General features: G+C 41.3%; 1 protein-coding gene across 1 annotated transcript in view; it reads right to left on the reverse strand.

Moving 5' to 3' along the window:
• The window catches only part of TMEM108 (transmembrane protein 108), a 163,184-nt gene extending 138,458 nt beyond the window's left edge, over nt 1-24,726 (reverse strand). The window contains exons 1-2 of the mRNA XM_061996953.1: nt 24,642-24,726; nt 17,942-18,071 (exon numbers count right to left, since the gene is read on the reverse strand). The gene's annotated coding sequence lies outside the window, so the exon portion shown is untranslated. The remainder of the gene's footprint in view (nt 1-17,941; nt 18,072-24,641) is intronic.
• Nucleotides 24,727-26,498: the final 1,772 nt, after the last annotated feature.

Consider the following 26,498-nt stretch of genomic DNA (forward strand, 5'->3'; position numbering starts at 1 on the left):
GGTTGGAGTGGATGATCTCTAAAGGTCCCTTCCAACCCCTACCATTCTGTGATTCTATAGATCTTAATAGATGGTTTACAAACTTCTTCAATAAAGACATTGTAAGGATCTCAGGGAAACAACGTCTAGAACTTCACAGAATGGTAGGGGTTAGAAGAGACCTCTCTAAAGATCATCTAGTCCAACCCCCATGCTCAAGCAGGTCTGCCTGGATCAGGTTACTTGAGCAGCATTTAACCTTTCTCACTAACAGGAGCTATTTACCATTTTAGCCTGTGTCTGCTCAAAGATAGGCAGTCAAGCATTTGTGAAGGGAGTCTGCCTGATCACAATGTATCTTAGAGCATTATTTTGTACATCTTTAACTCCATAGAATTATCTTAGCATGAGACTGGCATAGCACAGTGCCTAATCAGCCTTATTATCCTAAATTCTCAACTGTTTCCTGGTAAGCTGCATTTATGTCTTAGCTGATTATCCACTTAAACTATCAAGTACCAATTATAAAATGCAGTAACATTAACATCACAGATGCTCAGATTCAGAGAGAAGCAACCTCAGATCATTTTTGGGTTAATAAATTGAACTCCAGAGGCAGCAGACCTCAGTATGAAACACCCATCTCTGTGACTAAAAATAGTTTAAAAATAAAAATCAATCACTCTGGTATACAAATGACTTATTCCTAAATACAACTTTAATTAGTTAGAAATGAACTATGGTACAAGTTTTCTTATAGTGCTGCTGCAAACTGGCATGAGGATCACATTCATGTAATGGCATTGGCAAGTGCAGTTCCTTGTGCAGTCAACAGAAAAGTGCCATAAGCAGTGTTTTATGGATGGTCCTCGTGGAATTAAGTCCCAAGAACCTTATTTTCCTTCTGCAGAGAGGTCTGAAAAATTGAAGCAGTTGGACTTGCAATCTGTCCCCGTTCACTTTGCCAACTGAGTAAATGAGCCTCAGGCTCAAGGGAACTGCAGGTGTTCAAAAGCAGAACTTGTTCAAAACATTCTCTCAGTTTCTGAAGGTGGGGTAAAGTCAACCCAAACACCACAGTGGCACTGTCAAGATCAACACATCTCCCTGTGCATCCTCACCACCTATGTCTGACTTTATAGTTGTAACACCAGCTTCTCAACCCTTTAGAGAGGCCAATCTGTTGCACCTTGGGCACTAGAAATCAGTTTCAATGATTTGACAGCATTGATGACTATCACCGGCCTGCTGTTGATAATTCTCAGGCACACAGCTAGCAATGCACAGGTACTGTTCCCAACAAGCACTTTACATGGGGCTATCTTCTGGAAGTTAAAGAAATTCAATTATGTAGGGATGAGCTGCATGTACCTAGCTGTGCTTAGGGCCCAAGAATGACTCTGGGCACGCTGGCCATGTTTAATTTATTAATACTGGTGCAGTCACTCCAGCTAGGAAAGATACACAGCTTCCAGCTGCAGCACTGTAGCTTCTCCCTTGACACACAGCCTAAAGGCATAGGACAGGTTGTGACTCCATCTTGAATATCCAAGAAGAAAAATGAATCAATGTGCTTGAGAGATCTGTATATGTTTTAATCTAGAAACCTGGGTCTTTTAGCTCAGTGCTGAGAAGCCAAAGGTTTGCTCCCAGCAGCTCACCATGAGCTGCTCACCAGAGAGAGGGCTCTGTCTGTGCAGACTGGTATTTAGACCACTGTTGAGCTCTCACTGACTTTGCCTTCAGTACCCAAGAGTCTTCCTTCCTCTGCATATTGCTTTGACATTGCTCATCTGTCTTTGAGAAATATTGCTCTCTTTTATCTTCAAGCCTTCTCAGCCCTCCCTTTATGCCATTTGTTACCTCTTGCCTGCCTCCCTGCTGACACATACCAATAGGCACTTCTCCCAATTGTGCAGCAAAAATGCACGAAGGGAACTATTTCCATTCTTGCTTTCTACTCCATCTGAACACTACTGTCACAAGGACAGCTGTAATTGAGGGGAAAAAAAGAGGAGAAAGACACTAAAGAAAAAAATACAGAGAAAATACAAAGCAAGGAGAATGAATCTTACAGTGCTGTGGAAGAGCAGGTGTTATTCTCAGCAGATCACTGTAACTTGGATAGTTTTTAAGACAGACTCATCATATGGTTTAAAAAAAATTGAGCGATTTGCAAATGGAACTGATGAGCAGTAGGAGAAGAAAATGTTCAGGGAAGAGTAGCTATAACCTTCTAAAAAGTGCTCTCCTGAAGGTGACCAGCCACCCATCTACTCAGTATTCTGTCTTCAAGGAGGAACATACCTGAAAAAGCATTTATTTCTCCTTGGGATGTAATCTTTGACTATTAAAAAAGCCCTCATTTGAAAGTGCCAGTGGCTTAACCGTGAATAAATAGCTAATATACTAGAAAAGAGAAAGAATTAATCTGTGCTCTAAGAACAAGATAAAAGTACAAAAGAATTACAAAAACCTCCAAAAAAGTGACCCTTACTCCCCACACTTCCCCTTCTCTTCAGAATTCTTCTTATGCACTAAGCTGAATATCACCCCATGTTTGCTGCCAAGACAAAGTAACATAAAGTAAATGTCCAAAAAGACTCAAGGCATTAGTTACTAGCTCTCAGCAGGTTTCTTCCAATCCTTTCCATGGTGGCAGTAATTCTCTGCTCTAGAACTGCACCAGGCTGAAGTACATGTCTATTCTAAATCCATACCTATGCACATACAACTCGTAATTCAAAGTTTCCAAAGCATTGTACAAATAATCTGCAGAACCCCACTACTGAATCAGGTACAAACCTTCAGGATGTGTCACAGAGCAAATCAGTTAAACTGAGCATGTCAGTCAATCAGCTGGGAAGTTGGGAACTCTGACCCCACCTCCTCCTCTTGCTCAATTTGCCAAGCCACACACACATATCTCAGTCCTTTTTATTTCACCTTCACCTCTCCCCTCCATTCTTATTTCATGAGTGACATGCTCTTGTCAGCACAATTCATTAATAAGAACAAATGGGAACAAATATGTAACATCTCCTTTCAAAACCAAGCATAAATCATCTGCCTTGCCTCTTTTTTCTTCTTTAATTCTACAGAGAGAATTACCCAGATGGAACTGAGAAGGCTGGGCAAGCTGCTTCAGTTGCACAGGGACAGGAAGAACAAGATTCATTGGATGGATCTGTTAATCAAGCAGGATAAACACTGGAAGGTTCATACTTCAGTAATCACTTATGCTAGCTGAGTTAAGTGACAATAGGAGCTACAGAGGTTCAAGTTTTACACTACCTTGTTTTGCTCTATTAAATAAGAGAAGAGAGTACAAAGTCTTCCCATTTGGAGAGGAAGCTTACTTGAATTGCCTTCACACTGAAAATTATTTCTGAAGGCACTGAGAGTAGTTTGGGGAAAAGTAAGAGTCCAGTGCAGGGCCACCAAGATGATCAGGGAACTGGAGCATCTTCCTTATGAGGAAAGGCTGCAGAACCTGGGGCCGTTTAGTCTGGAGAAAAGAAGACTGAGGGAAAAGACTGACTTAACATTTAAAAGGTGTTTGTCAAGAGGATGGGGCAGCATTTTTTTTTTTCTTTTGCCTCAAGTGGCAGGACAAGGGGTAATGGAAAGAAGCTGGAACACAAGAAGTTCCACTTAAGATAAAACTTGTTTAGTACTGGGGTGTGGGAGCCCTGGCTCAGGCTGCCCAGGGAGGGTGTGGAGGCAACCTCTAAGGAGGTTTTCCAACCTGCCTGGACATGTTCCTGTGTGACCTGATGGAGGTGAACCTGTTTCAGCAGGAGCTTGGACTGGATATCTTTCAAGGTCCCTTCCAACCCCTACCATTCTGTGATTCTGTGATTATAAAAGTAAACTTAGAAGTAAAAGTTTTGTTGAAGACTTAAATTTGGTGGACTGTGGAAAAGGGAGGAGGAAGAAAAGTTTAACCTGGATAAAGAAGACTAACAGTAGGCTGGACTGAGTATTTCATGTAGATTAGGAGCTCTAAAAAAAGTGAAAGGACTCATACCGGTTCTGGGTCCCTCAGTTCCAGAAGGACAGGGAGCTGCTGGAGAGTTCAGTGCAGGGCTGCAAAGATGAAGGGAGTGGAGCATCTCCCTTCTGATGAAAGGCTGAGGGAGATGTGGCTCTTTGGCTTGGAGAAGAGGAGACTGAGGGGTCACCTCATTAATGTTTACAAATATATAAAGGGTGGGTGTCAGGAGAATGGAGCCAAGATGTTCTCAGTGACGGCCAATGACAGGACAAGGGGCAACAAGCACAAGCTGGAACAGAAGAGGTTCAAAACAAACATAAGGAAAAACTTCTTCCCTGTTCAGGTGATGGAGCACTGGAAGGGGCTGCTCAGATGGGTTGTGGAGTCTCCTTCTCTGGAGACATTCCAAACTCACCTGGGTGAGTTCCTGTGTGACCTACTCTAGGTGGTCCTGCTATGGGAAGGAAGATGCACTGGATGGTCTTTCAAGGTCCCTTCCAGCCCTTTGAGATTTTGTGATTACAAAGAACTTAGTAATTATGGTTATAGAACACTGATGCTTCCCTAACAAGGGACTGAATCTACAGCTTCTGCTGGCTGACAACCTACTCACCACTGAATTTTCCCAGGGGCTAGAATGCAAAGCCCCACGTTTACTACCAAACTCTAAAACCCTTAATCAGCTGAAAAGACTCTGTATAGCTCGAAAAGGGGTAAAAGCAGGGAAGAGGTTGAGTTAGGGAGTCTTGTTAATTTGAGGCAGAAGGCTTCTAGCAAAGTGCATCTTTTCCCCTATATAAACTCTGTGAGCTTAAATAATCTGTAGCATGTGCTTACCTGCTTGGCTGGTGCTCTCCTGCAGCAAGACAGTTGCATGCTTACATAGCTAACATTCCAACAGCAAGGCCTCAACTTTTTCAGACCCTTTTAAGTCAAGAGGTCATATGCTTTCTCTTCCAATTTCCCCGTTTAGCTATTAAGGTTTATAAACTGCTCCATTATTACATGAAATACATTGATTCATCTTGATTACCTCAGCAAATGTCATTCTGCATTGATGAACTGCTTACTGCAATAAAGAATGAGATGCTTATTGAAACTCATGCAAGAACCTGAAGCTTAGATAAAGAGAAAATTATGGGCAATCTGTCTTTCAAGTCACCAAAAAGTCCACTGGGCAGAGCAGTGGAAAATATGACACCAGGAACAATCCTGTTTTGGTATGGCAATGAATCAAGTTATCTAAGATCTTCTTCATTGTCTGCTGTTGAATTATGGGAATTGAAAGACAGTGTAAATACACTGTGATTATTAATTTAAAGAGAGAGTCCTAAAACTACTGGTATTTCATTGAATAGATCAGAACAGATAAATGACCTTGAAACCATATTCCAATACTCCTGTTCCAGTCAAATAGTAAACTGGCCAAAACTGGCCTACTGTAATAACCATGGTAGAATATCTGAGAGGACATTGGTTTAACAACATAGCTGTGAACTTACTACAGTTGGACACAAGGACCACACATTCTTGGAGTGGGAGCTCACTCTTCCACTGCCCATGGCATGATGGGGAAAAGGTAACTGGGGACCTTGTGGAAATTCCCAAGGACAGGGAGAACTCCCTCTCCAATATAGTCCCAGGCAAAACAGGCAACTCAACTTGGGGAAGAAAGCAAAATTAATTCAACCCACCACCAAAAAAGTAAAATGTACAGAAAGCAAAAGAGTGAGATAGAAAGCAAAAGAGTGAGATGACAGTGAAGATGATGAAGACTAGGCCTTGAAGACCACCACCATTCCCCTCTTCCTGGGCTCAGACACTTGATCCTGGTATCACAGAATGGTAGGGGTTGGAAGGGACCTCTAAATATCATCCAGTCCAACCCCTCCACTCAGGCAGGTCTGCCTAGATCAGGTCACTCAGGAATGTAGCCAAGTGGGTTTTGAAAGCCTCTGGAGAAGGAGACTCCACATCCTCTCTGAGGTATCTCCACCTCTTCTCCCTCTGTAGTACTGGGAACAAGGAATGGGCGTTGTGGTCAGTCCAATACAATGGTTCCTGTTGCTTGTTTCTGCCCAGGGGAGGAGGATTCCCTGCCAGTACTCCCTTCTCCAGTGAGGTGTCCCTTAACACACACCAGACAGCCTTGCACAGACCTCTCAGCTGTGGGCCCATCCCAAGGGCTGCAGCTCCCTCCTGACTGCTCCCATGTAGGTCTCCTGTGTGACCAGCACTCAGCCTGGCCCAGCCTGCACCATGGCCACCTCCTCTTGCAGCCTCTGGCCCCTCTGGATGCTGTGGGGTCCTAACAGAGCTGCAGATGGGTTTCAGTTCCACCAATGCCCTTTGTGCGTTGCAAGGTGACAGTGGCCATCTTACTGCAGGCTGCAGGGTGGTCTCCTGTCAGTGGCCTTCCTCCCCTCCTTTTTCACTGACTGCATGGTCACCTCCACCTTGTCCTACTCCTTCCACCTCTTCCCCTCACTGCAGATTTCACCTTCTGAAATATGGATTGCAAAGGCAATAGGTTGGCCCAGTCTGGGCTAGAGGAGGGTGCAACTCAGAGCCAGGGGAAGTTTCAAGAACTCCATACAGAGACCAGTACTGCAGTTCTCTCTCCATTGCCAAGAAAAAGCAGCTCCACACAAACACAACACAAGTACCACAAAGGTGTCTAGTTTCTAAGCTAATTTATAATCTTACCAGACTTTTCTGGCACTCTGCACTTAGCTATTACATTTTGAATTACATCTTCACTGAATGAAGGAGAATAAAAACATTATTAGTTGAATTCTTCCTTCTTGAGAACACAAAGGAGTAGAGAGAACTGCTGTGGGGAGAACTAACTAGTACCTGACATTCATCCCTGATCTTCCTGCCATGTTCATTCATTCTTCTGATCTAAAGTAGACTATAATGTATCAGCCTTTTAAATACACAGAAGTGATGCTGGAATCAAGGGATGGTGCTCTTCAGAAGACTATAAAAATATGGTCACAAAACAGCAGTCTTGTACTGCAAAATGACAGAAGAAATTCTGAGTTTGGGCAAAACATAATTTTCAAATAAGCTAAACAATGCTGTGTAATACAGAAAGTAACAAAAAGATAATCTCCCAGAGAAGAATTCTAACTAAAGACATTGTACAAAAACATTTAATTAAAACTGATTGACAATAGCACAGAGCCAAAATATCTCATGTTGAATCATGAGTAAATGAGAGGGAGTATCTGATCCATGTTTATTCAAATACTTCCAAGACAGAAATAAAAGAAAAAAAGCTACTATACCTCGATGAATAACAGCTTCTGGAGAAGACCATTTTACAACAGCTTTATGTACACTTTGGTGTATCACCGTTTTACAGCTGAGAAACCAGTATCGCCTCCAACAAAAGTCCTGTTTACTTCAGTAATCTCTAGGGTCACTGCAGGACCACACAGTTTATAATTAACCTCTTTTCTTGCTCTCAAATCTTTGTCATACTCATGGGATCAGTCCTGTCCACATCATTAAAAAAACTGCACCAATAAACTCAAGTTAAACCAGTAAGTCAACAGACCTCATATCTGTGAGTTAACTCAGAAGTAACCCCCCCATGCTTTTTCAGAAATAGTTATGATGCCTGTTTACTGAAGTCAAGAAAGAAATATAAATTACTGGAAATCCCTGTGTAACAAGTAGAGACCAGATTATCCTTCCAGCAAAATATTTGGCATAAATGGGAGAAAACGCCCCTAGGGATTCACTTGAGGTGCTACCTCCACAACAAGTGGAAAAAGAAAGAGAAATAACTGTTCAAAATTGATGCAGACAGTGGAAATAAATTCAGCCACAGGACACATGCCAGAAACCAGAGAGCATCTGTGTAAAGATCCTGTATCTCTAACACTTCTTGACCCTACCCACACAGCAGTCTGGTATCAGGTAATTTTCCTGCTACCAAACGGTATGTGCAGTCAGTATGTTATTTTGGATGATGGAGATGTTGCAGTGAAGCTGTGAGCAGCTGGCTCTTTACTAACAGGATTTGGGCAACCTCTCTCAAATTAAGGAACTAGCTACTTTTCTTACCACATTGTGTATGTCAAGAGGAGGATCCTAACAGTATCCACCTCCACAGCTGGTTACTGTATTTAGAAAGGATCTGCAGCCCCAGAACAAAGTGGTGGATCACTCCTGACCTTTACCTAGTTACATGATTACCCAGCTGTCAGCTACAGACAGTAAGCTTCAGGGATAAGAAATCAGCTTGAACAGTCCTTTGGTGATCACATTTTGCAAGTTCTGCTGCATTTATAACAGTAGCAAAAAACCCTACAGTAATCCTGGCACAATAGTCCTGCTGACCTTAGAGTGAATTTATGCAGGCTCTCTAAAGAATGAGAATTATCTCTTTTAACATGTATACAAAAAGTAGAGGGTTGGAGGGAGTGGAGGGAAACAATTAAATGGTGGCTGTGTCTTGCTTGATTTTCAAATTAACCACTAACTTGCCTTGCACCTCAGTAAGGACATTCTATTAAGTACACCTGAAGGTTGTCTATTTTCATGCACTGATGACTACATGGAAAGAAGCCGTTAGGTATGATTCCTAGTATACCTAAAAGAAAGATGGTGCCAACACCCTACTTTAGAGGTTTCCAGTTAATAGGTGATTTAGAGTCGGATTGTTTCTTTGCAACAAATGCAGAAAGCTGGTGGATTGAAGTATACACACAGGAGAAGGTCTTAAGCAAGGAAACACCGTCCAGTGAAGAAATGACTCTCCCAGGAGCTGAGACTTCCAATTTCTATTTTTGGTATTCCTGTTGCCATAGCATTAACACCTTGGGAGGAGGAGATATATATGTGATGGGAGCAGCTTACATGATTTTACCCAAAGTCATACTTCCAGTCATAAATAGGTACACTAATTAAAATATAACTACTCACAGAGCACTGCCTAGCTAAGTCAGATATCGCCTCAGAAGGGTATTGTGAGTTTTAATTAACGCACACAAAATACTTGGAAAGCCTGAGACTACTTCACTGCAAGGTGGTATGTCACAGCTGCAGAGCACTATTAACTGGTAGTTTAAGGAAAAATAGCAGATGATGCCCTTGTTGCGACAGATCTATTTGCCATAATCCATCATTGCATTTATATCTGGCAGGGAAAATGAAGGCAGCTCAGTACAATACGAGGTTAAACTGGAAATAAAAAGCATTGAAAAAAACATCTGTGCAAAAATGTTGACACCTACTCTTCCTGCAATGTTCCAATGACCTATCCCCTCTTCACATAATGTTTTAACTACAGTCTATGACTATCCCCCATGGATAGCTATCCATGTAAGATTTAAAGACACTGGATCAAACAGAGAGCTTGTGTTACTTGTGCAGAGCATGAAAGTCATCTTTCCACCCTGTCAATGCCTTCCCCAACTCTTTCTCCCAAGTTCCTGCCTCAGAACGAAAGCACACAGCTGCCCTATCAGATAGGGTGCTAGATGGGTTTGAACTAATAGTGGCTGATATCCAAAAGTCACCTTTTCTTTGAAGAAAAAGCCATTGCTGGCAGCCATGTATCCAAACCTAATTCTTGGGGAGCCCTGCTGGTACACTGCACTCTATGGTTCTTGCAACCTCAACACACATTTGGGGAAGTAGATGATGCTTTATTTCTCATCTCAGATATAAAGCCCTACCCCTTTGGTATTCCTACACTTTGTACATTTCATACATAACTTTCATCTACAAATCTTACAGCACTTCCCAAACATAGCTCTGTGCAGCAATACCACACATTTCATGGGAGAGACACCATTACAGACAAAGTGTCAGGTTTTAAGATCTCACCATATTTGATATTGACTTGGATAGGTCCTAATGGTACCTTGGATAGGTCCTTCAAATCTATCAAGGCTAGCTGCCTAGACCTTCTGCTAACTGCACTGAGCATCAACCTGTGCTTGGGTTTTAAGAAGCTTTCAGGTTCTTTTTTTTCCCCATTTACTAGCCTGTTAACACAAGGAACTTGACAGAAAGAGCTGAATCATTCTCCCCACCTGCACTCACTTATTCTTTTCACTGTGAAGAATTACAGCATCTTAAAAAATGGATTTTTGATACAAACACAATTTCTCCCAAGGAACTACATTTGTTTAAACCCCATTTTATTTTTGTCCACTAGAACGGACACACACCTCAGATGAAACTGTCACTGATATCTGAAGTGGTTAGAAGTTTTTCAGGGAAAGATCTTCAGTTCTTCAGGAAAATAGGTAGAATGGCTTCCTCTACACCTGGACACTTCCACTGATCAGTGCACATAGTCTTAACAGTTAAAAAGTTAAAGAAAAATAAACATCACAACACTTCTTTCCTAGAAGCTGCTTATATGATGAGCTAATGAAGGACTATTTCATTAGGACTGTCTTGTTCTGATCTGCCATGTGTACAGCACATGCTTCAGGTCATTCTATTTTGGTCTTTTGTGCCTGAGGTTACTTTAAAATAAGCAGTACCACTTATAACAAATCAGGCATTAGGATTTCTCAATCTATTGCTGGATGAGCTATTGAAAATTATCACCTCTACTTCTTGCCAAAATTTCTTTAACAAGTTCCAAATTTCCTTCACTCCTGTAAGCCAGGTGTCTTGCAACTTGAATCATGAGAGCAGCAACATTAAGCTATAAAAGATGCAGGATGGAACAAGACTGGAAACACTAAGAGATGTCCAGCAGAAAGCCACTAGGAAGTTAAGCCCAAGTCTGTGAAGAGCACAAAGCACTATTTTCATATATAATTGAAATTGCAAGAGACAGGCGTGATGTTACACATGTCTCTAGCAAGTTTAGCACAAGAGAATAAGAATGCTAGCATGGTTTCCTTATAGATGAAAGGACACCATGTGAATCTGATTTGATATCAGAGAAGACAATAAAATGCTAACTACCAACATGAAAATAGGTTTGATTTCTTTTTTTTGGTGACCAAGAAGCAGACTATTTCTGCTTCTCTGCAGTGCAAAAGTTCAACAGGTGACAGTTCCAGGAAAGAAACACAAAGAAGATCCCACTTAGCGTAAAGCTGGATAAAAGCAGATTGATCACTTATAAGTAGAAAGCTAAAATTAACCTGGAAAGGCACAGTAAGAGGAAGGAAGAATTTCAACAGCCTAAGAGGAAGGGTGGAAGATATTAAATTCTCCAAAAGCAGAAAATTAAGGCAAGACATAAATATACGGAGTTTGAAAGATGAAGAAAGATGTAAGCTACTGCTGAGAAATACAAAACTGAAGAACACTGTATTATTAAACTATCAAAGGAAGTCCAAAATAAGAATAGTGTTGTCCTCTTTGCCAATGGGTAGCTGACAACCTGAATTCTGAAAAGCTATTAGGTTGTGGCAGAATCAGAAAACAAAGCAGACAATGTGTCCCCAATATAACAGCATTCAAGAGAGATTCTATGTGAGGACATGAAGATTACATCCAAGAAGCAGCAGCAACAATTGCAAAGTAATAAGTCTATTGTGATATGTAAAACATCCTTCAATTTAAAGAAAAGCTTGATAAGGTTTGAGATGCATCATTTTTGGTGACCAGTTGCCTCTTACCAGACATCACAAGAGCAGCAAATAGACTGAATTAGAAAGAACAGTACAAAGTGACTCTGAAGTAATTCTTAGCATTAAAAGTCTCTTCTGGAGAATGATGTGGAAAAGAAAGACAGACTTGGCATAAAACGCAGAAGAGCTGAACCACCTGAAGTTTATAAACAATATACCCTATCTCTAAATTTTGACTAAGGCTGAGCAGGGAATGCCAGCAGTGGATGCAGCTACATGAGCAAAAAAATACAATTGTTCAGGGCATGCAGGAAAAGGTCTGGGACAAAGAAAACAGCTTTCAAAAAAGCTCCAATCTCTTTCTTTGAATAGCTATAAAAGAAAGTAAGAATTATGACACTGATGTAATCAAAAGATGACCCTAAAATAGGATCTAGGATATTAAACACTTGTTTAGTAGTTCACTAGGATACCTAGACAAAGCTGTCTGGTGATTATATTGCTCCAACTAAATCAAAGTCATATAAGAGTACTCCGTGCTTTGAACAATCTGGATCTTCAGCAACTGCACATGCTTTTTTTTCCCCCCCTCACTTCCTTCCTCCAGTCAAGAGAAACTAATGCTATTACTCCATTTAACCAAAGGAAAGATTTAAGGTGGATAAATTAGGTAATTTGGCTAAAGCTATACAAAAAAACCCAATTAGATCTTGTGTGTAAGACCATGCTCTGACCATCTTTGTCTCACTTTCTAGCAGAAGAAATTGTTGATCCTTCTTCTGACATAGTTTGTTGTATATATAATTTTCCCATACCCTTTAATACATATTTAGAAAGATACTAACAAGTTACATTCAGATCCCACACTGAAACACATGAAAAGATGTTTCTACAGAACATTTAGAAGTCAAAATCTTCCTCAACTTAAGAAGTTCAATTCAGCACTCAGCTAGCTCTTTGCAGCCATAAACAACTCCAACTTCATGCAGAAGAGGATGTTGGCATTCAGTTGTGAAGCTTCACGACATGTTTCTGCCTTCCCACTCACCAGCATTCCTTTGACTTCTTAGCACTGCTGTTGGCAAGCTAAATGCCAAAAGACACTTGTTCAGAAAAGTTTTTCTTTGCATTTGCTTTTACAAAGACTTGTTCTTAAGAAATATACACCTAACTACACTAACAAATTAGCAGATGCATGGAAGAGGGAATAAAAAAAAGACACAGAAACAGAAGAAAAGGTCATATCACAAATAAAATGTTTAAAATACACTTATAGCAATCTAATATGTAATTAATAGCACAGACACAGAAATAAATACACAAGCCACACTGTACACAGTTGTAACATTTTCTCTACTGACTTAATTCCCAGTATGAGAGTCTTCATTTACAGTGATCTCCTTAACACAAGGTGATGCTGTCTCAGCTGCAACCTCATCTTTGCAGACATTAGACTTTAAAAGTTGTTTGACCTCTTTCTTGGAAGAAGCTGAACTCTAAAACCAAGTCTCTCAAGAACTTATACAGTTTTCTGCATACAATTTACTATTCACAGTTCTCTTCCTGAACAGCAAATAGTTGAAATGAAGTGTGACCTTGTTCCTCATTTTAAATCTGACCTAGAAATGCAAAACTGAAATTCAAACTGATCTGAGGAGAGGAGTGGTATAATCTACTCATTCTGCAGAAAGATCAACCCGCTGGTGTCAAAGATTTGTGTGAGCAGCCAGATCTGGTGCTTGGTTTCAGAAGAATTTAGTTCTCTACTCTGTGTGACGCTCAGCTAATCTCAGTGGCCATCTGCATCAGGATGGGTGGGATAAGAGTAGCTCCCCACCTCATGTAACTGGCAGAAGGTTGGTTCTCAAAACCATGACTTGTTATGGGTTGTGAGGAACCTGAGGCTAAATAAGTAGATACCTAAAAGTGTCCCAGCTTTTGTTTGTTTGGCAAGAAACCAAAGAAAGCACCAGGCCCTGCATAACCAAGTACCCACTGCTTTCTTTTTGCCAGTACTTACAGACCCTCCTAGATTAGTCCCATACCGAGTTTATCTCTACATCAGAGTCCCTCACCCGATTTTACACAGTATACTAATTTACTTTTGTACCAACTGTCAAACAAGAGGCCATACTCCCAAACCTCCTCCACTTACTAGTGAATTCCCCACCACACTTGACTGCATTTAACTGTACCTGTAAGACTCTTTCCATCTACATTGTACATAATAGTCTCCTACCACCCCAAAAGAAATGTTATTGCTTGCTCTTAGGAACAGTAATCAAACTTGTCAGAGTCAGATTATCAAGTGGATTGATTTATGCATATTCAATGGCATCAGCACGAACAAAATGTTATCAACACACATATTTTCCATCTAGTTACAGGAAATAATTGCAGCATGCAAACATGCTGCTTGAATACATGACTAAGTAGCAACAAGTGTTCAGGTAATCTTTACCAAACTAAAGACACTCTCCTCACAGGAACGAATTAAAAACAAAGTTGTAACAATTTTCACTCAGTGACCCACATCAAAACTAGAAAAATGCATTCTTTTGATCATGAAGATGATGATCTTGCTCCATACCATCTTCCTTTTCATAAGTTTAAATATATTATTCTGACTAGTGTCCAAGGTCAGTAATAACAAACGGAGGCAGGCACAACCACATCTTATTGGTAGTCGGCTCTGTACTTACTTTTACATCTCCATGTCTGCTTTGAGAGGGCTAACTTCTGAAGCTAACTCCTTCAAGCTTTAGCTCATGAAGGATCAATGATTTCTGGCAAGCTTTTAAGTAGCAACAGGGGAAAAACCTTGCTAGCTGCTATCTCATCTTTTTACTTCAGGCAGCACTGGAAACACTGCAAAGCAGAATTTATCACTGGGGACCAGGGAACAAAAGAGCTGAAATTAGAAAAGACAGTTTGTCTGCTTTCAGTTCAAGAAGTATTATTGTGAAAAAGTGCCTCAAATTATATCACACGGGGTAAGTGTCACTACAGTTAGTAAGAACTTACTGTGCCAGCAAATGTCAGGACAAATTACCCTGCATAGAGGCAAGCTGTATGTCACTCTTACTTCCAAAAAGGGAAAGGCTTCCCCCCACTGCCAAGAAGCTGCTCCCATTTCTGAGTTGATTTAAATCAAACTACTCTTATTCAAATCAAAACAGCATGCAGGGAGCACTACAGTGACACTGCGGTCAATTTGTCAGAATCTTCCCTACTTGCAGCGATGATTCTCCAGCACCTTAAAACACAATTGCCTCAAGGCTATACAGTTGCACATGTAAATGGCTGGCTCTGGGTTCCTGAAACCATCATTTACCATGCTAATGAAAAAAGTCTCACTGTCCCCTGTGCTCCTGGGCCTGTCCCCATCTAACCTTTCTCGCCCCTTTGATCATATAGTCTCTGCAGAAAGATGCATCTGCAATTTATGCTGGACCTGGTGTGGTACCCAGCACAACTGAGGCCATGTCAGCACCTCAGGTCCCTCAGCTCTACTAGTAAAAGTGAATAATAGGAACATTAAATTCAGTGCACCAGAAAGGAGAAAGACAGGACAATGTCATAAGCAAAATCCATACATTTAACTATAAGGAAATCTGTCACTGAACTGTGACCTCTTGGCAAAATGAATTGGTTTTGATCCAGCTATCTTGAATTCGGAAAACAAATGTTTAAATGACAAGTTACCAGTGCTTCAAGATACAGAACAGACACATCTATTTCCTGCAGAGAAAAAAAAACAAGAGCTATAAAACATTTTGATGAGTTAAAGAAAATTCATATTCAGTTTTGAACTTCTCTAACAAATGTCTTCCCAGACATTTTCAGGTGCTTCTTCAGGCTTTCATTTAAAACTCAGATTGCTGAAAAAAAAATGGACTGAAACTTGCATAGCTTCTGTTAATATCAGAATACTTATGTTGGGTATGAACCAGAAGGTAGCTTGTCCCTTCACTTCTAAGCTTTGCTTCAATTAGTTCTCAGCCAAAAAATGATAAACACCTAGAGGCTATTAAGAGTAATGCCCACAAATAAATGGCAATATAAATGTTCAGGGATTCAAGGTCTGGTTTTAAGTCACTATTACTTCCAGTTATTTATTCTGTTCTACAGTTGCAGGCTGCCATCCCAAATAAGAGTCATTAGGGTAGAGCATCTCAGGTGCTTTAAAAGCAGAGAGTACACAGCATGGAAGGATCAATGAAGTTTTAAGTAAAAGACCAAGAGTGTAGACAGAAGTAGCTGGGTTGCAAGCTCCCATTTTCACACGACAGCTCTGCAGGGATGACAGTCTTTGGCAAATGAAAACTAACAAAGCAACTCTGGGGCTCTAATAACATTTTTGCTGTGAATAAGTGCCTATAAATTGAGTTAACTACAACACCGCAGACTCTCTGACCCTGCACATTTTTCTTAACCACTAGTATCAGTCCTTTTCAGAAAAGACTCAATTTGCGTGCAACTCTATCTGTCATCAATTCGTGTTCTGAACGGCTGGGCTTGAGCTGTATCTGTGTAAGCAGAATTTGCTTCCATGTATTCATTCTCTATCCCTAGAATGGCTGTTGCAAGAATGCAAATCCTATTTGGAAGGATTACTTGCTATGCAACAGGCAGAGGCCCTGTCCAAGGCTGGGCTTCGTGCCATGCCAAGCAGCACAAACTTCAGGAGCTTCAATACAGAGAGGGACATGATTAAAGCAGGCAAAGTGACAACACAAAATGCTATTCTCAAATCATGTAGGCAGAATCAGAGCTGTAATTCCCTTCCATTGTATTAGGAATTTGGGCCAAAGCAGAGGATTTTTTTAAGTGCAAGTGTAAAGATGTTCCAACAAGAAAGCACAGACCAGGTCAGCATTTATACTTGTAGAAGTTGGCAATAATGGGTGCAATACAGATTCCACTGGAGCACTTGTGCGTAGACACCAAAGGTCACACAAGCATCTGTAAGGGAAATAAAGCTCTTTAGAGAAGTGTCTGCTATCTAGACAAGCTCTTACAGGTTTTTATGGTCAATGTACATTCCTCCATAATAACAATTATGGAAGATTACTGGAATGTCCCAAGTACTCAAGACTTGGTGTTTTTCTTTCCAAGCTGTATTTGCTATTGCTTATCTCTTCATTTTCTAAATACTTCACACATTTTATTCCAGTTATTTCAGCACACAAAGAAGCACCTCCTATTCCAAATAGATCCACTGTCGCAGCCAGGTACGTTCCTGACCTTTGGAAGACAGTATCTTCAATTCAGTCCTTGCACTAAAGAAGAATGAGAGGTGTATATCTCACACTTGTGAAAATGGCAGTCTGGTAACACTGGTGGCCAGTGTTTCTGTATAGAATACAAGTAACAGCAGTGCTTTGCCCCAGCACAGGTGGTTCCTTCATCCTTTAACATTGGCTAGTGATAAGAGAGAAATGGAATGTCATATTGGCCTCAGCTGAAAGTCCTCTTTGGGTGAAAGCAAACACCAACATAGACCAGCTGATTAGAGCAGCTGAGTAACGCAGAGCTGGTCTTGTGGTTTTCAATTTGCCCTGTAGCAGTCTTCTGTTGATCTAAATTGTTAGAATATGAAGAGGTCCCACATTGCCAGTTGTGAAGAACTGCATCTTGGAAATGAGAAATTTTACTTTAAAATTAGCTTGTTTGGTGTCTTTCTCAAGTGTTTCTACCAGTTCCAAACAAGCTTTTGAAAAACCTGTGTTTTGTACCTTCCCTGAAAACAACTCAGTCAAGGAAGCATTCAGAATAAGTGACAGTATACTCAGCACCAGGCAAAAGATGCCAAGAAAACTACCAAGCTCTCCACCACCATGTCTATCAGCTTAGAGCAATATGTTATTAATTTTTATTGGAACAGATAAGAAAGAATACCATCGGTTTTCATTAAAAAAATATATACAAATCCTTAAACTGAAAGAACACTTAAGACTGTACAAAAACAGCATAACTCACACCTCCAGTTAGAGACATTTTCTGGCATACGGTTTAGAGATACTTTTCTCCTGGTTAAGATCCTGCCCTGAGAAGTACAGTTTCCAGTCTACATCAATCTGCATCAATCCATAAGCACATTAAAAAAAAAGCCTTAGGTGCTTTGCTAAAAATAGACAACCTGTAGAGCTATCTGAACACATACTTTCTGTAACTTATAATTTTATAGGCCCAAGGATCCATATTTGTCATTGACTTTTGAAAGCTGAAGCCTTTCTGGATCTGAATATAATCCAGTTATACACTAATTGTAGGCCACATTTGTTAGCAGTAAGCCACACAATTGAACAAGCTTTGGAGAACACCTCCATTGCCACCTTGGGCACTGCCACAAAGAAAGCACTGAAGAGAAATAAATCAGCAGAAAAATCCTTTTGTGTCTTACCTTGTAATGGGAAGAGCAGATGCCTTCAAACATATCTATATCCATACAGTCCATTGGTTTGGATCTTCCTGGCAATAGCAACTCTTACAGCTTCTTGCTTTTCTTTTATGAATCTGCCAGCTGGTGCAACCTGTAAATTTACAGAAGTGGATGTGTTATTCCAGGATGTTTATTAATCTCTTTCTACAAAGCATTCAATTTAAATATATATGGCTCTGTGCCATGTGGCTCCTATTGTTCTCCAGAGCTTTCAGAGTAATGGATTGCAGACCACAACATTTCTGCAGGTTATTGATTTTTGGGAATATAAGTAGAGGACTCTAGGATTTCTTTACAGACTTTGCAGAATATCACATTACATATGTATTTATCCTACATATCTGAGAACATGCTCTTATGAAACCCAAACACCTCTCCACCACCACCTCCAAAAAGAAAAATACCCATAATTTGCATCTCTGAGTTGTCAATTTATCTGTTTCAGGTTGTATCCTGTGGAAAGGAATCAAATATCATTTAAATACTAGCTCAAGAATAGGAAGTCAATGAGCCAGTGGCTAAGATTTATTTTCAGCAATTCAGGTAACAAAAAAGAAAACACACCTTCCAAAAAAAGTCATTTTGAACACTGTTCAAATTTTTTCAGAAGCAGAGTGAATTAGTGAGAGAGTAGGAAAAATGAGAGTTATTTTTAATAGAATACTCAAAGAATCAAATTGAGATTCCTCAAATGTGTTTGTAGATGCAATGCCTTGCAAGTACTTACATTTGGTCATTCAAACCAAAAGGCCCTCTGAAAACCAAGGAACAGGTTTCTCTGCCTAGGCACTGTAGTTTTCATCAGCAAAGACTATGAGAGTCACATGTGCCTGACTTCTGACTGCATGCTGTACAGCATATGAACCTTTACCTGTGTACCTGAGAGATATCCCCTCCCAACCCCAATAGCTTGATCCCCTGTATGCAGGATCCAGAGGCAGAACACATTCCCATAGTGGAGTTTACAAAAACATATCTTAGTTGAATGAAAGTTCAATTAAGCAGCAGAGTACAATTATTTAATGGCAGACAGGCAGTCCACATTAGTTCAGATCTGCTTTGCTGAGCTGTGTTCAACTTCTCAAAGCATTCAACTGCTCCATCAGTCTGATGGAATCTGATCAGACTGATTTCATCAGTCACCCCAGGCTCCAGGACCACGGCACAGAAAATGTGGCAAGGAGCAGGCACTGCTTAAAAAGTGGCCCTGCTCTCCACAGAAACTGTTTACTGTAGCTTTGCTTTGTAGCATACACATCTTTCCAGGCTGCTCTCTCCCCAATCCTTTTTTCACCATGGAAAATTGAAAACGAACTATAGAGGCTTTGTTTTTACCTCCCTTCAGTGAGAATGCCTAAAAATCATCAGAAATGGTAGTTTAGACTCTACTGCCATATGTAGTTGTATAACCTGTGTAACTCCCCACCATGAAGGATGGCACATGGGGATACCCTGTCCCTGCACAGCAGAGCTGGCATGTCCCACACTGACAGCACAAGGTACACCTGATTTAACTATCTTTTACACCTGAAACTCCTCATGGAGCCAGACAAGACCTTGAACCTGGAGATGTTTCAAGAGAGCTGTGCCTCCTTCTCCATGCAGTCAGGCCTCATATCTGAAAGGCTGTGCACAATTACCCTGGAGTCCTTAACTCTGAATCTCCAGATAACTCCCAACCTTATGTAGGCTCTCTTTCCCCTCCCCCCCCCCCCCCCCCCAACAACCTTCAAGACTTGATTTCAGCAGAGCACAAGATTTGTCCTTCAGAAGTACTGGCTAACATGAGAGTCAAGAATTAACATGGAAAAAAAATACAACATTCATTCTAACAAATCAAGCAGCAGAATGCAACTGCTAGGAAAAAATTCCTAAGAATTACTTATTATGCAGGCTATGGGAACATTTCCACTAAATTTTTATACATACGATATTTTTAGTCAACTCATGGTTTGGGCACTCTCTAGTCAGGACAAAGTCTTCCACTTTGTGACAGTAGAGCATACAGAGACTGGCATGGAGAATCAGATTGCATTGTGATTCCACTGTACATTACAATCATTACATCATGCCTATATTGCAATTTTAGCACAATGCTGTATCACTCTCCTAGATAAAAATCCAGTGTAATGTCAAATATCTTCAAATAAGATAATCTGATATTAAAACATTCAATCTCCATGCCATCTCAGACTTGCTGCATGGACCAGAGCTTGTAAGTCAAGACAAGTAGCCACCAAGTCTTCTCGGCATTTCAACCATCTTGGTGAGAAGATAATCAACCTCCTTGTTCCTGTAGCACCAAGGAGACCTGAAGTAAGCAGGGTCCAGACAAAGATGAGTGGCTGCTGTCCTTTGGATGATCGGCCATAGGGAAATTTGGGACATAGGCTTTTGTACATGCCTGGATGCAGAGAGAACTCTGATGTTGTACCAGTTCCACAACACTACCAAAGAACTGATTACAGTTTAACAGAAAAACTTGTTGTCATGTGTGAAATTCCTATAGAATAAAGACTCTGCAGCAATCATGTCAACTATGCAACTGCAGGGATAGACATGAGGTAGCCTGGACAGGAGAACAAAGAGGAACGAGCCAACAACAGCAAGCAAGACAGAGTCAAAAGACTATCTAAAACTTGTTTTCTTGTTGATCAATGAGATGAATTACCCTCCCACTGCATGGACTTTGCTCAAATACTGACAAAACATAGAGATGAATAGGAGATCCCCTTGAATCTACCATTAAAACAGGATGCTAGAATATTATTTTGTATCCAGACCTTGGATGTACACTATATCTAGTCTCTTCTACACAATACTGTAATTATTATACAGTGTTTTTCTGTATGTCAGACATTACATGAACAGGCAGGTTAACTAACAAAACTCTTAGAGTGTCTTCCAGTGTGGGGGTGGTATGCCATCAGAGCTCTTCACCTGCACTCGGGCACATGCCAAAGCCTATATTCCAAACGCTCTTTGTCTTAATGTGCTGCCTACTCTTGTTGAGTGATCTAGTCCATGGCTCAGAGAAGGTTGTCTTTGGCCCATCATCTAAAGGATAGCAGCCGCTCACCTCTAAGAACTGTACAACTCCTCTCGTGCTTTTCTTACAAGGAAAAGCTCCAGTGGTCACTGCTGCTGGCAGAAAGATCAGTAGTTCTGCTTGCAGCACTTAAAGCATTGTCTAGCTGTGACATTACATTTATATATCACCCTTTACATCATGCTCCCAAAAGCAGACTGCCAAAGCAATTTTAGTTAGCAAATCTTGTCCTCAGTGTCACAGCACACGGGATAAAACCTGCTTTTCTGATGCAGAAGGAATAATGAGAGAGCATACAGAATTCTACCTCACCATAAAGAACAAGTTGGGCCCTTGCCCAGTGCAAAGGAAAAATAGTAAGTGAACTAGCCAACAGTAAGTGAACTAAGCAAAGGTTACAATGAATGCTTTAACTTTGAATTACATACGCTATCATCAGTGGCACACAGATATGCATTATCTTCTTAACCCAAAACATGGCTAAGTGTTCTGCATAATCCAGTTCCTCACCCAAGAGGAAGAGATGGGTCCTTCTTTCCCATACTCATCACTCCTTATTGCAACAGTTACCATATTCCTTTCATTATCTGTAGGTAACACCTCTAACCTCAACATTCTGAGTTCTACTACTTAAAACTCAGGTTTGAAGAAATTTACAATAGGCTACAAAGTAGGTCCAAAATGAAAACCACTCTCCCTCCTACTTCTTTTGAAGAACAACTTACTCTTCAGTCAGACAAAAGAGTCAACTACAAAGCTCTTTTCAAGGATGTTAAATTAGAAACTTAAGAGCAATTTTCATTTTCACTATTTTGTACATTTACTGTGGTCAGCAGATCCCTCCAGCTGAGTTGTCTGCAGTTACTCCACAGTAACTGTGTTGTCTAATGGTTAAGTTAACCATCTTCAATATTAAAGTCATAAATTTGTACCCTATCACTCAAAGGACATCTGTTGTAGTCATTACCTTGTCTTTAGTTGTGCTCCACCATATAGATGAATTTTGGATGCAAAAACTTACTGTCTGTTCATGAATGGGTTGGTTATTAATTCATTTAGTTCTTTAGTAACTACAGTCAGGCATGCCAGTTCGTATATTCCACAAACAAGGATTTCATGAACAATTCACTACCAGTTTTTAGACAGATTCATTAACTCTGACAAGAATAAATCCTTTACAAGTAAATACACTAAAATTTATGTGTAAATACATTCCCTCTATTCATCTGGCAGTTGATTAATCCAGTTTGCAGCACAGCCAAAGCCTCTAGTCTAGCTATAATCCTCAGCAAAGAATTTGTTTACCTGCAAGAAGCTAGACTGAAGTACAAGGTGATTGGGTTTTGTTGATGCAACTGTGGTCTGTTGCATGCCCATCATGGGATTCAGCTTATCTAAACCCTTGCTATGGGCAGCTGAAGCCTGTGAAGACATGCAATCTGTGCTAATTCAGCTTATCTGCTAAAGCAAAACTCAGCCTTGGCAAGACCTCCAAGGGAAGGCAGCACCAGAGCAGACGCTCTATACAGCACAAGCACTTAGGAATATTGCCTCCTGTTGCCAGGAGAGGAAAGATTGCCCAGTGTTTTCAAACTTTTTAAGGCGGTCAGTATCAATACAGAGAATGTCTTTAATGTATGCACATTATTGCAGCCATTTTAGCATTACATTAGCTCATCAGTTCTATTAGCAGAAATAAAAGGCTTTGATAGGAGTAAGCTTGAGTGTATTTTATTCTGCATTATGCTACTGTAACTGCAGATCCCATATACAATCACAGAACTGCATCTTTATCATTGTAACACTTGTAATTGCCTCCCCTTTCTTTAATCCCTCCAGCAGAAAGACTAAAGTTCAAACTATTCAATATCTGGCATTAATCTAGAGAACATCAGTTTACAAGAGCAGAGTAAATTCCGTCACTTCTAACAGGATTAAATGTATTTCTACAGTTTTCAAATCCTCAGAGGTAACTGATGTTTTCAAAAGGAACAGGTGGTGTTCACACCACTGGCTAGCATGGGCCACCACAATCAGAATGTCTGGGGAGAAATTTAATGGAATAGTTTCACTGGGGCTGCATCAAAGGTTACTTAACAATTAGGACCTATAGTGACTCTGCTACACAAACTAGAGGAGAATAGGTAACCCTGGGACAACAGTGTAGTAGGCAATAGTCAATTGCTTGCATGTGTAGATCTAGGTCTAACTAATACAAGTTGTAAGGAAAGTCAATAAGACATTTTCAGATACAGGTAGGGTCATTGTTACTATACTGTTATCTAGTCCTGAGCTTTATCTGGTAAAAATCACTCTGCAAATGTTAGAGTCGGAACTTAACACAGATTTGAACAGTTGCATCTGCCTTGAAGAGGTTTTGCTGCATTAGGAGAAAATTATAGCTTTTAAAATTTGCTCTTGAATTGCATTCCTTAATCTACTATTTTGCCTACCCCCTCCCCCCCAGCCAGCTGTAAAATGACAGCCTCATTCATCAGAAGCACATTCCCATCACCGATTTACCTCCCGAGGCAGTCAAAGGGTCATTTTTGAACATTAAATTGTCAATAGGATGAAGAGGGACTGATCCTACTTCCTTTAATTAGCAGCTTTTTCCACAGAAGCCTCTACATTTAAACGACTCCATCCACAGACCTTGAATGCCTGACTGCTTTCTGCAGCTGGGAGAGGTGGATTTCCTGGTAGATTACATATTTTGTAGTTCTGCTGCAAAAGCATGGCCATTTATTCATAGCATAGTTTCCTTCCCAATTTTTCCTGTAGAAGTCCGTTCAATCATCAATTACTTATCCATAGCTGTTTTATCTCTGTTATAACCCACCTATTCCATATATGCCCCACATTATTTTCCTGAAACAGTCATCTAGCCCCTCCTACTATTTGAGAGAAACATAGGAAGGCTATCTCTGTAAACTGCCTAGATAACAGGCACTGCCTATCACAGTACTACAACAGGCTTTTTCAATTGGCTATGCTTCAGGACGTGCTTAAAAAAAGGATGCCGTCTTTCAGCCAGTGTTCTACTTTCAATACAATCTGCAAGCCACAGACACCCAGTTCCTTACGATATGGAGCAGTCTCATACCTTCGGTGGTATGTTACCAATATGCATGACAGTAAGCATATGCTCACTGGTCGTGACAAGCACCTCATAGTTCTTGCTTAAAACACCCTACCTTCTACAAGAAACATGATGCTTTTCATGCAAGCCTAGTTATTAATGTCACCTTCCCTCGCAGCTCCCACCCATTCAAGAAGAGTGGAAATAATCCATACGCGATTTTCACTACGTGCCTACCCCTGAAACTGCTTATTCACACAAAACCAAGACCGCTAAAATGCAAGAGGACAGTTTAAATGCGATGCGTTTCAAACTATTAGCGCAAACCACCCGCCACTTAGATCACACCTCATAAAATATAAAGAATAAGAATCAAATCGATCAGCAAACGCATCTCAGAAGCGGAGCCACATCCACCCCGCCACGACCATCCCTTACTCCAGAGCTTGCACTGCCGAAGCCAGCCCGCAGCACCCGCCTCGGCGGCTGAGCCCCGCGAAGCAGCAGCCGGCAGCCTCCGCTAGACTTACCTCCGCCGCGGCGCCGGCGGCGACTCCCTCTCCCGCTGCCTGTCCCCGCGCTGCGGAGCGAGCGGCGGCGCTGGTGGCCGGGCGGGCGGGCACCGCCGCGCTGAGGCTCCCCCAGCGGCGCGGGCGGGGCTCCCGCCGGCCCGGCCTCCCCGGGAAGGGTCCCCGGCTGCGGCGGGGGGTGGACGGCAGCGGCAGCAGCGGCCGCGCCGCGGAGGAGCGGGCGAGGCGCGGGCACGGATTGCAGATGAGCGGCCGGTGTTGCTGCAGCGATGAACGCCTGTGAGGGTGATGAGGGGCAATTTGACAGGGGCTGGACTGGATTAGCGCTAATTGCGGCGAAAGGGGAAGCCCGGGATTTAGGGGGCCAGGCGGGAAAGGTTAATTACTCTACAAAAGCAAGGGACGGCCTTGAAAATGAAATTACAGGTGGCCGCTACCGCGGTTTGCTCCGTGCGGTCCCTTTTGCCACAGGCAACCCCCTGGTTGGTTGAAATCCTAACAGTGTTTTACCGTCGTTATTTACACCAGAGCTGGTGTGCTTCAGGGCAACTCTTACAGCTTTGACTCTGGCTGGAAAAGACCCCTAGGGGACATTTACTACCAAGATTTACTCTAGAGGCAAGGGAACATTTTTAAGGATGCAGGTGTGGCTACTCCGAGACAAATTGAGCCTCAGAAGTGCAGATCCAGAAAGAGTACCAGCTCCCTGTCTAGGCCCCTTCCAAGTTAAATGCCTTACCCTATGCACTGCTGCTCACTGAAAATGTTAAGCCTTCATCCCTCTTCTCCCATTAACTGTAATCATTAACAGTTTGTATTTGTCTGTGTTAACCCATAGATGGAAAAAAATCTTATCATTTTTTTTGCCCTGGGTTTTCTGTTGCTATATAATTACAAACAGCTGATACAAACCTACCACATCTGTCTTCTACCAGTGTAAACCACTCTGCTTTTTATTTCTTGTTACTGCAGTGGAAATGCTGAGTGCATCAGGAAGCCACTTAAGAGTGGAAAGTGGCACACACAGACACTCATGGTAGGTCATAGCAGTCATAGAATGGTTTGGGTTAGAAAGTGCCTGTAAAGGTCATCTAGTTCAGCCCTCCTGCAATGAGCAAGGACAACTTCAACTAGATCAGGTTGCACAGAGCACAGTCCAACCTGACCTGGGATGTTTCTAGGGATGGGGCATCTACCACCTCTCTGTGAAGCCTGTGCCAGTGTTTCACCACCCTCACTGTAAAAATTTTCTTCCTTATATGTAGTCTGAACCTACACTGTTTTACTTCAAAACCATTACCCCTTGTCTTGTTGCTACAGGCCCTATTGAAAAGTCTGGCCCTATCTTTCTTATGTGCCCCTTAAAGACCTTTAAGCAACAAGGTCTTCCCAGCTGCCATGTCACTCAGCAGTTCACTCCCGAGGCTTTGCAGTCTTTGCAGCCTTTTTTCTGATTAAAGAAAGAGTTGCTGTTGATAAAATATTACCAACATTGAACCTATGGATTATTTGATGGGACTTTCATTTGTCAGTGCAAGAGAATCAACTACTGCATTGTTTTCACAGTTTTCCCTTCTCTTTTTCTTTTGCCCACAATTTCCTTTGAGTTGCTGCATACTCATAACAAAATGAATGGCTGAGTGCATGTCACACACCAACAACTAACAACATCTATAGTCACTTATGTTTTCGAATCGTAGTACAAATACTAAATCATTAGGCTACACATGCTAACTGAGCTGTAATAATGGCTTAACACATTACTGACTAGGAAGTGTTGGATCACCAGCCTCTTATATGATGAGCAAATAGATATAAGGACAATTTCTCAGATCAGCATCCTTAATTATGTCTGCC

Source organism: Colius striatus, chromosome 5, assembly GCF_028858725.1.
Source record: "Colius striatus isolate bColStr4 chromosome 5, bColStr4.1.hap1, whole genome shotgun sequence".
Taxonomy (NCBI): domain Eukaryota; kingdom Metazoa; phylum Chordata; class Aves; order Coliiformes; family Coliidae; genus Colius; species Colius striatus.